The sequence below is a fragment of the Mustela lutreola genome, chromosome 2, assembly GCF_030435805.1.
Source record: "Mustela lutreola isolate mMusLut2 chromosome 2, mMusLut2.pri, whole genome shotgun sequence".
Classification (NCBI taxonomy): Eukaryota; Metazoa; Chordata; class Mammalia; order Carnivora; family Mustelidae; genus Mustela; species Mustela lutreola.
The window spans coordinates 127,604,250-127,617,954 of NC_081291.1; the positions used below are offsets into that span (position 1 = coordinate 127,604,250).

A 13,705-nucleotide genomic window follows, 5' to 3' on the forward strand; every position below is an offset into this window, starting at 1 on the left:
CCAAGTACCTGGAACAGTGCCTGTATGCCATAGGTGCTCAATGAATATTCATGTGTTTACTACACAACCTGAAAATGAAAGTTTTTTCTCAAGTCATCCATGCATCATGCTAGCTTCATTTATCAGTCTTCTCTGGAACCTGTCGTCTTATTTTCATCTCTTCATTTATAATGTTTTTTTTTTCATTAGTTCCTGAAGCTATCATCTTATTTCTATTCTCGTGTGATCCTGACATAGGATCTAACTCCCAAACCAACAATCCACAAGTAATCAATTATCTCCTCATTAACAAGAATGATATTCTCTTGCTCTCTTTATCCCACCTTCTCTGGAACATTCTATACTGTTGGTGGAATATTGTTTTCTGAAACTTCTTTCTCAATAGACCTTGGAAGCATTCACATATTCTAATTTCATGTTCCACCACATTTTATTTTCTGCCATTTTTTACTTCTTTTTGTTGTTGTTGTTGAGATTTTATTTATTTGACAGAGAGAGAGAAATCACAAGTAGGCAGAGAGGCAGGCAGAGAGAGAGAGAGGGGAGGAAGCAGGCTCCCTGCGAGGCGGAGAGCCCGACGCGGGGCTCGATCCCAGGACCCTGGGATCATGACCTGAGCCGAAGGCAGAGGCTTTAACCCACTGAGCCACCCAGGCGCCCTCATTTCTTACTTCTTATCTTCAGTCCAACATAGGATTTGTACAAGATTTAGCAATCATCGTTTTAAGCTTATTCCTTTTGTGATTTCCATTCAAAAAAGTATGGCTTCATCTCTCACCTCTAGTTTAAAACATTTCCTTCTATAAATTCCATCTTGTTCTTTCCCTATGCTCAGTTAGAAATTTCTGCCTATTTGACACTTCCATTTGAAAATCTAGCCTTGGGGCGCCTGGGTGGCTCAGTGGGTTAAGCCGCTGCCTTCGGCTCAGGTCATGATCTCAGGGTCCTGGGATCGAGTCCCACATCAGGCTCTCTGCTCAGCAGGAAGCCTGCTTCCTCCTCTCTCTCTCTCTGCCTGCCTCTCTGCCTACTTGTGATCTCTGTCTGTCAAATAAATAAATAAAATCTTTAAAAAAAAAAAAAAAAAAAAAAAAAAAAAAAAAAGAAAATCTAGCCTTGTGGTGCCTGGGTGGCGCAGTGGGTTAGGCCTCTGCTTTCCCCTCAGGTCATGATGTCGGGGTTCTGGGATTGAGCCCCACATCGGGCTCTCTGCTCACTGGGGAGCCTGCTTCCCCCAATCTCTCTGACTGCTTCTCTGCCTACTTGTGATCTCTGTGTGTCAAATAAATAAATAAAATCTTTAAAAAAAAAATGAAAATCTAGCCTTTACACCAAAGTTGACTAAACCCAAATTTATTACCCTTTTTTGTTTTGTTTTGTTTTTTAACAAATCCCTTTCCCCAGATTACTCCTGTGTTTTTGTGTGCTAAGTTGGGCTGTTTCTCTTTTCTCTGCTTCCCTGGTAGGTCTTACCTACCAAGATCTTTCCCAGCACGAAGTTTATACAAGGTTGCTACAAGATGAGTCAGTTGTCCTGCAGAGCTCCTTCCTCGAAGAAGTTCTCAGGAACAAATAAAATCAATTATTCATTTTTTTCCCTAAGCATTCTGTCTTCAACATTGGCTCAGCCTACAAAAGCCAGCATCCTCTGTGATGCTGTGTCAGTTTCCTGAGTTGCAGGCCACAGCACCCTGCAAGCATGGCAGCAGGCCAGTTAATTGAACAAAGCTTCATTACGCACTGATAACTATGAAAATCTTAATTCCTCTGTGGAGAAATGACTAAGTATATTATCGGGAAATGGAATTATGAAATGTTTCCAGATCAAGTGTAGGATCTACTGGTGAATTAATACAGAATTAAGCTCCTAAAGCTTACCTTAAGTAGACGTTGAATGAATTGTGTTCATTCTTTGAAACCTATTGATTTGCAAAACCAATATCTCATTGCCTACATGAGGCAACCAGAACTGAAAATAATTCAGAAAAAAAAAAAATTCTAAAGATAAATAGATCATTTGAAGATTAACCTTTGCCATTAATGGCTCCTAAAATATGGGCTGTCCATATCTGTTCAATAATCATTTTGTTCATTAACTCCTTGTGTATAGAATTGCAGCCGATAGTCCAGGAAGTAGTTTCAGGAATAACATGCATTTATAAAAAAGTGTTAAATAGTGCTCGCTTCGGCAGCACATATACTAAAAAAGTGTTAAATATTTAAAAAATACTAGGAATTTGGGGTCAACCAGCAATCTGATTCAATGACTTAGTTTCTGGGAAAACTTGAGGGATTCTTTAATTTCTCTAAACCCCTGTTTCCACACCTGCAAAATTAGAATAAAAAAGGTAATTTACAGGATTACGATGTGGATTACAAATAATGTACATACTGTGACTCTCTATAGTACTGTCAGTAAACGATATTTGTTATTATACTTGAAGCTAGGAAGTAAAAGCAGATATATAGTAACAAAATGTCCCTTACATCTTGATGCCCAAAGAAATAGTTCTCAACTCTTGGTCTCTGGACATTTTTAGACACTTAAAAATTATTGAGTACAGGCATATCTCAGAAATATTGTGGATTTAATTCCAGATCATCACAATAAGCATCATAATAAAATGAGTCAAGCAAATGTTTTGTTTTCCAGGGCATATAAAAGTTATATTATACTGTAGTCTATTAAGTATGTCATAGCACTATGTCTAAAAAATAATGTACATGTCTTAATTTAAAAATATTTTATTGCTAAAAAATTATAACCATCATTTGAGCTTTCAGTGAATTATAATCTTTTTGCTGGTAGAGGGTCCTGCCTCATTGTTGATGGCTGCCGATTAATCAGGGTGATGGTTGCTGCAGGGTGAGGTGGCTGTGGTAATTTTTAAAAATTAGACAAAAACGAAGTCTGCCACATAGATTGACTTATCCTTTCACAAAAAAATGTATCCATAGCATGTGAAGCTGTTTGATACCATTTTACCCACAGCTGAACTTCTTCAAAATTAGAGTCACTAAAATCCTATCACTGCTTTGTCAACTAAATTTACATAACATTCTAAATTTTTTGCTGTTATTTCAACAATCTTCACAGCATCTTCACCAGGAGTAGTTTTCATCTCAAGATACCACTTTTGGGGCGCCTGGGTGGCTCAGTGGGTTAAAGCCTCTGCCTTCGGCTCAGGTCATGATCCCAGCATCCTGGGATCAAGCCCCGCATCAGGCTTTCTGCTCCGCCGGGAGCCTGCTTCCTCCTCTCTCTGCCTGCCTCTCTGCTTACTTGTGATTTCTCTCTGTCAAATAAATAAATAAAATCTTAAAAAAAAAAAAAAAAGATACCACTTTCTTTTCTCATCCATAAGAAGCAAGTACTCATCTATTAAGGTTTCATCATGAGACTGCAGCATTAAGTCACATCTCCAGGCTCCATTTCTAATTCTAGTTCTTTTGCTATTTATACCATATGTGCAGTTACTCCTTTCACTAAAGTCTTAAACCCTTCAAAATCATTCGTGAATGTTGGAATTAACTTCTTCCAAAGTCTGGAAGAACATTAACTCTGTTAATGTTGATATTTTTTCCTCTTCCCATGAATCACAAATGCTTTTAATGGCATCTAGAATGGTGACTTTCTTCTAGAATGTTTTCAATTTTCCCCCAGGTCCATCAGAGGAATCTCACTATCTATGGCAGGTATAACCTAACAAAATGTATTTCTTAAATAATAAGACTTGAAAGTCAAAACTACTCCTTTATTCATGAACTGCAGAAAGGATGTTGTGTTAGCAGTCCTGAAAGCAACATTAATCTAATTGTATATATCCATGAGAGCTCTTGGAAGACCATAGTTAATGAGCAATAGTATTTGGAAAGGAACCTTTTTTTTTTTTTTCTGAGCAGTAGGTCTCAATGGTGGGCTTAAAATATTCTGTAAACCATGTTGCAAAGAAATGTGCTGTCATCCAGGCTACACTGTTCCATTTATAAAGCACAGGCAGAGTAGATTTGGCATAATTCTTTAGTGTCCCAGAATTTTTAATATGGTAAATAAGCATTAGCTTCAACTTAAACCCACCAGCTGCATTAGCCCCTAACAAGTGACAGCCTGTCCCCTGAAGCTTTGAAGTGCACATATACTTCTCTCTAGCTATGAAATGCCCAGACAGCCTCTTCTTCCAATAGAAGGTTGTTTCATCTACACTGAAAATCTGTTGTTTAGAGTAGCCATCTTCATTTCTTATCTTAGCTAGATCTTCTGGATTACTAGCTGAAATTTCTACTCAGCACTTGTTCCTTCACCTTGAACTTTATGTGATGGAGATGACTTCTTTCCTTCAATCTCTCGAACCAACCTTTCCAAACTTTTCCTCTCCAGTTTCCTCACCTCTCCCAGCCTTCACAGATTAAAGATAGTTAGAGCCTCACTCTGGATTAGGCTTTGGTTTTAAGGGAATGTTATAGCTAGCTTAATCTTCCATCCAGACCACTAACACTTTCTCCAAATCAGCAATAAGATATTTTGCTTCTTTATCATTCCTATAGTCACTGGAGTGACACTTTTAACTTCCTTCAATAACTTTTCATTTGCATTCACAGTTTGACTAACTGGTGCAAGGATCTAGATTTTAGCCTATCCCAGCTTTCAACATGCCTTCCTTGCTAAGCTTGATCATTTCTAGCTTTGGTTGAAGTTAGAGACGGGTCACTCTTCCTTTCATGTGAACACTTCGAGATCATAGTACAGTTATTAATTGGCCCAATTTCAATATCGTTTTGTCTCAGGGTATAGAGAGGCCCACAGAGTGCGAGAGGGACAGGGGAACAGCCAGCTGGTGGAACAGTCACAACACACACATTTACCAAGTTCACTGTTTTATATGTTCCCCCAAACAAGTACAATATTAACATCAAAGATCACTCATCACAGTTTACCATAACAAATATAATTATGAAAAAGTATGAAAAATTATGAGAATTATCAAAATATGACACATAGACATGAAGTAAACAAATGCTGTTGGAAAAAATGGTAAAGATAAACTTGCTTGATGCAGCATTGCCAAAGCCTTTAATTCGAAAAAATGGAACATCCGCAAAATGCAATAAAGCAAAGTGCAATAAAATGAGGTATGCCTGTGCTCCAAAGAGTTTTTTCCTTATTTAGGATATAGAGTGTGTGAATATTTACCATAACAGAAACTAAATTTTTAAAAATGTGTAATATTTATGTGTCACTTTATCTTTAATTTATAATAATGAATCCATTTCATATTAATATTAATAACATATTTTAGATAAGATAATATTTTTCAAATATTAGAAGAATAGCATTGGTTTACACTTCTGTTTGTCTTTAATGCTGGGCTTAATGTAAGATAGCTGTATTACCCTATATGTCTATGCATTTGATCTGCTGTGATATGCTGTTTTCCTTGATATAATAGAAAAAAAGCTGGCTATCCACAGCTAGGTAATTGAAAGGATATCAGAAATGCGGAGGGATTCTCAGATCACATGTTGAAAACTGTTGCCTAAAGTTAACCAAGATACCTTCCTCAGGAAGTGAGTCATAGGTCTATTCAGTGATGGAGAAGATGACAGTGACAGAAATAATAATAATAATAATAAAAAATGAAGACCAATCAGAGAAAAGCTACAAGAGCATATTCTGGGCAGTGGTAACATCTATGGTTAAGGTTAAAATTTGGAACTAAAGGTGCCAGTGTAAAATATCATAAGATTACATTAGCAGGAGTAATAGATTTGTACTGAACAAAACAGGAAAAATTAGAGATGAATTAGGAGTTTCAAGGGCAGAGGAAATGTGGAATATGAAAACTACTGATTGTAACTGGAAAAAAGCGTACTTTGATTTATAGTTTGTAACAATTTGTTTTCAAATTATTTAGAACGAATAATGTTCTACTGAGATTTTTGAGAAAGATAATCCTTATTAGTGAATATAGAGTTTTAATTATTCAGAATAATCAGCAATACCAATGTTTGGGGGTACATTTGGAGTCACAGTTGACCTGGAAAAAATTGAAGCACTCTGTAGAAACCTTTAGCTCATAGTTTGGGAAAGACAAATTTCTTCATAGAGCTAGATTTAAGCAAAGAAACTGTCCCAGTGGGATTAGGACAAGGTGGAGAGTATGCCTTTCTTACATAAAACAATTGTGCATGACCAGAGTTATAAACAGTCTTAACAGAAAATGTGACAGATGAATGACGGGTAGGTGGAGAAAGCGGAGTTGGATTTTGAATTTTGAACAGAATAGCTAGGTACCAAACTTATTGCTGGAGTTAAAATAAACCTCAGAAGAACAAAGACCTCTTGGAATTTCCTTGGAAATACCAAGTTACCAACTCCTGAAAGAAAAAGAAGGGATAAAGAAGAATAAATAAATGGCAATCATTTGAAGCAGAAAGGGGGTACTAAAATGGTGAACAACAATCACTGAATACAAAATAATTTAAAACAGAAATACAATGATGATAGAGACAGCAGTAGAAGGCTGTTGCCTTAATCTGGGAGTACAATAAATAAGACTAAAGATTAAAGTCACTTTGGAGAAAGAATTAGAATTATCCTGAGTTGGAGACTGAGTATAAGACGACACAAAACCAGGGGAGGAAGAGGTAGAAGCCAGGAGTGATTTAATGATCACACTTGGAGTGATTAAAAGTGACGTTATAATGAAATGAACAATCCAAGGAAATGCATGCAATAAATAAATAAATAACCTCAAATCCAAGGGTTAAACTTTAAAGAACTTTCAAAATAAATGAGCAAGAGCAATAAAGGTATTGAGGCAGAAATGGTAAAAACCTAAGGGAAAAAAAAAACTAAGGAAGAAAGGAATAGTTTGGATAACAAAGGGCAAGAAAAGTACGAAGTAAGAGTGTCATAGGTACCTTGTTTATTTTCAATGGAAATGCAAATACATATGGAGAATTTAATATATACTGGGTACTCTTTTAGGGACTTCACATCAGTGTTACACAAAACAAAGCCAATGAACTACTGACATTCAGAGAATTATTGTCTTTTAGTCTGCAAAAAAACATAAAAATGAGTAAGCTTTGAGGAATTTTTATAGAAATTTGACATTTAATTATAATTTTTATTTTTTATTTCATTTTCACTTAGAGAAAATGGTCCTTCCAAAACTGGTACTTCAACATTGGCGCTCAATAATTTCCAGAGTAAGAAGCACAACTTCACATGCTTTTTCTGATTTATTTCTCATAGCTATACCATGGAGTATTATTATTATGCCCATTTTACAGAAGAATTGAGGCACCAAGGAAACTCCTACAACGATGAACTATCAAGTGGCATTTTAAAAATTTAAAAGAATCGGTGAAGAAAAGAAAGGAGCAGCAAGGGAAGAAGAGAGATTTTTCATGCAATGCTACAGTATGCTTTCAAGATATAAAGAAAACATCACATGAGAGGAAAAGTTTTCTAGTTTCTTTTGTAAGTGTGTGGCACACTGTTTGATGATACTTGTGGACTAAATCACAAATGTTTATAGAGCACTCCTAAAACCAACTTGAAAATTAGAAGAATGGTATCAATGTTGACTTGTGAGTGATTATTCTTTTCCTCAAATATGTACCGAAAAATTACTACATCTATGACATGGTGCTACACAGAAAGAGCAGGCATTGGGGTCAAGTGATATTCTAACTGGGTGAAAAGCTAACAACTTTTCTAAGTCTCAGTTTCCATATCTCTATAATTGTCATTCTCCCCCATTTGAGAATTAGATGATGTGGTCCATGTAAAACACAGCACAATGTCTGGGCAATGCAAGGGCTTAAGAAATGGAAACAGAAATAAATGAGGTGGTAGGTACAAGTGCATTCAGGAGCCTTTATTTTCCCAAGTGGACTAGAAACCTAAACGGTTGGCTAGAGTGTAAAATTCTCCAAGTGCCCACTAAAAGCTCTAACTGAATTTGGTACTTTACCATCCTTTTAATTCAAAATCAAGGATTTCAGCCATGCATAGACAGTTCAATCTGTTTGATTGATTTCCTTACATCAGAGCTCATATAGGTGTTAATTGCTTGGAGTTGACTGGGAGATGTATCTGACTTGCTTGTAATGGACCTCCCTGGAGCTCAATAATTTCCAGAGTAAACTCATGTCTTTCCATACTGCTGTCTTTCTCTCTGATTCATCTTTGTGTGTGGGGATGCCGTAGAGATGTCTCTGGGGAAACTCCTAAATCCCTGTCAAACTCAAACCCATCAGTAAGATGGTGACAGAATGGACGGAATTGTGCTTCAGGTCTAGAAACAGAGAACTGCTAAACAGCTCTTTACATTGTGGGAATATCAAAGTCACCTGGAACCAGTGTTTATCCCCCAAAACTATCTATCCCTGAAACCTCTCTCTTATTTTCATGTAGACACCAAAAAATCTGACTACAACCAAATTAAAATTTACTTATCCTTCCATCTGGGCCAGGAAATCAGAAATTCTGCTATATAGACTACATCTAACTTTTGGCAAATAATATAAATGCAAAAAAAAAAAAATACTAACAGTCAATTGCTGACCCTGATAAGTACTTCTACTGCTATTGGTTCCCAGGAAACAACCAATAAATTGCACCTGAGGTTCTTGAGCTCTGAGGTAATATTTGTGTCACATCATCCAACATTTTAATATTTCAATCTTAACTAGTTGAACTGGTACAAGAGGAGGAAATACCAATATTTGAAAGGAAAAAGGTTAGAGAATACTTTCTTTGACTATTCCATATTTTTTGTCATTTTAAAAAATATTTTATTTATTTATTTGACAGAGATCACAAGTGGTCAGAGCGGCAGGCAGAGAGGAAGGGAAGCAGGCTCCCCGTTGAGCAGAGAGCAGATGCTCGGCTTGATTCCAGGTCCCTGGGATCATGACCTGAGCTGAAGGCATAGGCTTTAACCCACTGAGGCACCCAGGCACCCCTTTTGTCATTTTTATATGTATCTGCTCTCCTCAACTAATTAAGCCCCCTTAATTTTCTGGAGGCCACATTGGTTGTCTTAGTTATGAAACATGTTGGATCCTTTAATTCAATATTATTTGTTTCTTTCGTTTGGTCTACTTTTGGCAATCTTAGGAATATTTCACAAATAACTAAGAATACCTATAATATACTTGTCCTAAGGGTAATTATATCACATAAAAATTCCTACATGATTTGTAGAACTATTCCAACTCTAATTTTTGTAATCAACACTTACTGCCACAGTGCCTAGACTATATTAGTAGTTTTCTAAATATGTGTTAATTAATGTTAATTAATAAATATTGATTTTTAAAATTACTGTTTAAGGTATGTATTTAAGAATTCTTACTGCAAAAAAATTATTGTGTTGCCAACTTTCAAACACATATACTAGAAAAATAATTGCCTCTCATATAATATTTTTATTTTAATAAAACCTCAAAAATTCCAATAACCTTGGATAATAGCTTTATAAATAAAATCCCTGATTATAATTGCTTTTTAAATAAAATTAAAATATGTATGTGATGCCTTTACAAAGAGTGCTATTAGAATATTTAACTCCAAATTATTTAGGACTTGCTCTCACTCAAACCTGTTATAAAGACTCTCTTGAAATGGGTCTGTATATGGCTTATCATTATAACATAAAATTATCAAAAATATAGTAATGGTAATAGTTTTATTTTTCTTCTTTACATGCAATCAGACAGAAATTTCTCAAAATATTTCAGTTATGAGGAAAAAATGTGAGAAAAGAAAACTCTTCCACAATCTCCCATGATCTTATTCTCAATAAGAAATTAAATAATATCTCACTGATCTAGAAGCCACCTGTTAATCACTGTTTACCATAACAAACTCAAGAACCAGAAAATTAGCATGTAAATTCTGATCAACCAAATAAATGTCACAGAGTTTGTGCATTAGTTACAAGAGATTTGTTAATACTTCTTTCCAAGCTTATTTGCTATGACATTCATATACATACGTGTCAGTACACACACACCTGAGAAGACCTGGGGATCTGCTTAATCCCCAGCAAAGTGGAAACAAGGAAGAAGAACTGTGGGTGTGGTTAACTGAAAGATATGGAATTTGTTTATACACTCATTAAATAGCTATATAGTTAACAGAGTTATGCAATGAGCTGAACATTAAGAATAAAGTGGTGGGTGTCGGGGCACCTGGGTGGCTCGGTCAGTTAAGAATCTGCCCTCAACTCAGGACATGATCCCAACCCTGCATCAGGCTCCCTGCTCAGTGGGGAGATTGCTTCTCACCCTCCACTCCCAACCCCCTGCTTGTTCTCTCTCTATCTCCCGCTCTCAAACAAATAAATAAAATCTTCTAAAAAGGGGGGCGGGGGGCGCCTGGGTGGCTCAGTGGGTTAAGCCGCGGCCTTCAGCTCGGGCCATGATCTCAGGGTCCTGGGATCGAGCCCTGAGTCAGGCTCTTTGCTCAGCGGGAAGCCTGCTTCCTCCTCTCTCTCTGCCTGCCTATCTGCCTGCTTGTAATCTCTCTTTGTCAAATACATAAATAAAAATCTTAAAAAAAAAATCTTAAAAAAAAAAAGAAATAAAGTGGTGAACAAAACAGACACTGCTATAAGATCAAGTGGTGAAGAGACAGACATTCACTTGCAATCTAATAAATATACAAACTGATGAAAGGGAAAAAATAAAAGTACAGGAAACTATAATATTGAAAGAGGGGGCAATATAGGGCAGATCAGTTAGAGCGAATTAGGAAGTAATTCCCTGATAAAGTGACTTTTGAACTAAAATTGGAAGACAGGCATAAACTAGATGAAGGGATAGAAAGAATTCCAGGGGAAAAAAACAAATTGCATGTAGGAAGGCTCTAAGGTTGGGATTGGGGCGGGAGGCAGAGTGCCTACTTCAAGAGTCCGAATAAAGATCTGTATGGCTGGAGGGCAAAAATCATGGAGTGATGTCTTTGGCAGAGTAGGAATGGCAGGGGATCTAGTTATGAAACATGCATAGGCTGACAGGCTAAGATAGGGATCTGGGTTTATCCTAAGAACAATGAGACACTGAGAATTAGACAGTGAGGAAGGAACGCAGAGAGTGTGCCCCTGAATCCAAAAGACGCTTTTTTCCAAAAAAGAAAGGAGGTCAAGTGAAGTGAGAACTACAAATCACAATGGACCTGCTATCATCACTCATTGATGTGAGAGCTCTTTCAATGGAGGGATCTAGTGGAAGCAATATTGGAGTAGTGTGGCAGCCAGCATTCTGTTGCCTACCTAACAGTCACTGTCCTCTTTATTCTTGTTGATAGAGCCTGTCTCCCACCACGCAAGCTGAAGATCCTAAAGCCTAGCCTCCCTTGCAGCTAGAGAATATATTCTAGCATTGGCCAGTGGAACCTGGGTGCCCTCTGCTGGTGGCTCTCGAAAGGTTTTTTTCTCCTTTTAATGAAAGGTGAAACATTCCATGTCCTCCTCCTCTGTGAGGACATACCCTTAGAACTGCTGTAGCTGCCTTGTACCCATCAGCAAAAGACTACAAAGCCTCGACATCCCTGAATTGTTGAATTAAACATGTAGTCTCTTCTTACATAGAAAGGTAAATCTTCATTTTTAAGTCACTTTTAGCTGGGCATTTTGTAACTTGCTACCAAAAGAATCACTACTCAATTAAGTGTATTAAGAACTGTCTAAGTGATAAAGAACTAGAAACTGAGAGTTTAGACAGCTCTTGAAAATGACCACAATACTGAGGGATGGGGAAGTTGCTGGATCTGGAGTTCTGGAAGAGATGTGCAGTATTTGGTTTGGTTCGGTTTCTGTTTTTAAGAGAGGAAAGATTTGAATATACTTAAATGATGACTGGAAGGATCCAATATAGTGCAGAAGATACATAATACAGAAAAAGAATTATCTTCAGGGTGAGCTTCCTGAGACTAAAAGCAGGAGGTGATATGTTCACCTCCACAGGACACAGGCTATCACTCCATCCTTCTTGAAACACTTTCTTTTATATACGTATATATTTACATGTCACAAACGCTCCTGGTTTCCTTCCTGTCTTCCTACATTTCTTCCTTTCCTTCCATCCTCAGCTTCGTCTCACTCTTCCATGCTGGTTATACCTGTGCTGGATCTGTCGACATTGAGGTAGACCTCAGGGCTCAAGCCTTCTTTAACTCTACTCTCCACGGTTTTAAATACCATTAACTTGCTGATGACACCTAAAGTGTATTTGAGGCCTTAACTGGCCACTGACTGCTGGACTATCTCTTTAATATGTCTACTTGTTTGCCTCCTAGACATCTCAGAACTCTTGGTTCTGTAATTACCACCTATCACCCCCTCCAACTTCCCCACGCTCCCAGCACACTTATGCAAAACACATATATTTCTTCTACTCTGAGGTTTTAACTCTTGGCAAATGCCAATCTCCTACACGTAGCTGCTTAAACCAAAGATCTGGAACCATCCTGACTACTTTTTTCATCACTTCTAACTCCTCCCATACGCAGTTAACCAGAAAGCCTTAGGGGCTTTACTTGCACAAATCCAGATTCAGTCCACTTCTCTCCCCACGACCTCCACTCTAGTTTGAGCCACCGTGATCTCTCACCAAGTCTACAGTGACAACTCTTCTGCTTGTACACTTGCATGCCCACAATTCAATCACCAGGTAGTATCCAAAGTTGTCTTTGATAAATACAGATCAGGTCAAACCACTTTCTCATTGAAAATCCTTAGGACCTTCTTTTACATATAAAGTAAAATTCAAACTCCTTAGCATGACCTATAAAGACCCAGATGACCTGGTCCTGCCTACCTCTCCAGTTGCATTTCTCCCTGCATATCCCTTATTTATTTTCTTTGAACTACACTCCTCCCTCTGTTATTGTGGACATGGCCTCTAAGAATACTAGCCGCGAGAGTTATGTGCACAAAATCTTCACAATAACGTGTAGCAAATTTGCTTCAGGACATTGATGTTCCCTCTTTCTGGCACTATTCCCCCTGATCTCTGAATGACCTGCCACAGGTCAAATATCTGATATCTGACGGCCTACTGTTGTCCCTTCTCTTCCTTCCTTTGTGCCTTGGAAGGAAGACCTCCACTGACTACCCTACCTAGACTCCCTTCTCTCTGAATTCTGCTGGAGTGCCCTGATAATAAGCACTGCTGAAAGGTTGGAGTACAGGAAGAGAGAGGTCAGGGTATTACCCATGCTCCCCCTCCCCAGGTCCTCCCTTGCCAAGCCACTCTTTAGGCAGTGGCCAAGGATCCTCTTTAACACAGCTACTGCTTCTGCCCCCCAGGCTCTGGTAAATAACACCATTATTTTTATTTGTCTCTTCAGACTTAAAGGTAATAATTAATGGCTTCCCACTGTTGCCATCCCCTGTGTGATTTGCCATCTCCTACTGGTTCTCTTAGCTAAGCCCATACCTCTGAAAATGGCCCCTTCCTTAACATTAACACCCTCTTCAAATGAACCTTCTGAGTATGTTAAGTGATATTTGACAGATACAATCACTGAGCATTTCCTATAATGCAAGCACTATTCTAAACACATTGCATATATTTCATCTTCACATTAACCCCTTTAAAAAGGTCTTATTAAAGTTCCAACTTTACAAATGATGAAATTCAGAAATAGTTTCAGTAACTTGCTCAAGGTTATGTGGTAGAATCCAGA

The 13,705-nt window shown here is 37.6% G+C and overlaps 1 protein-coding gene across 3 annotated transcripts in view; it reads right to left on the reverse strand.

Moving 5' to 3' along the window:
• Positions 1–13,705, reverse strand: part of NLGN1 (neuroligin 1) — an 845,829-nt gene that overhangs the window by 789,129 nt on the left and 42,995 nt on the right. The gene's annotated exons all lie outside the window — the stretch shown is intronic.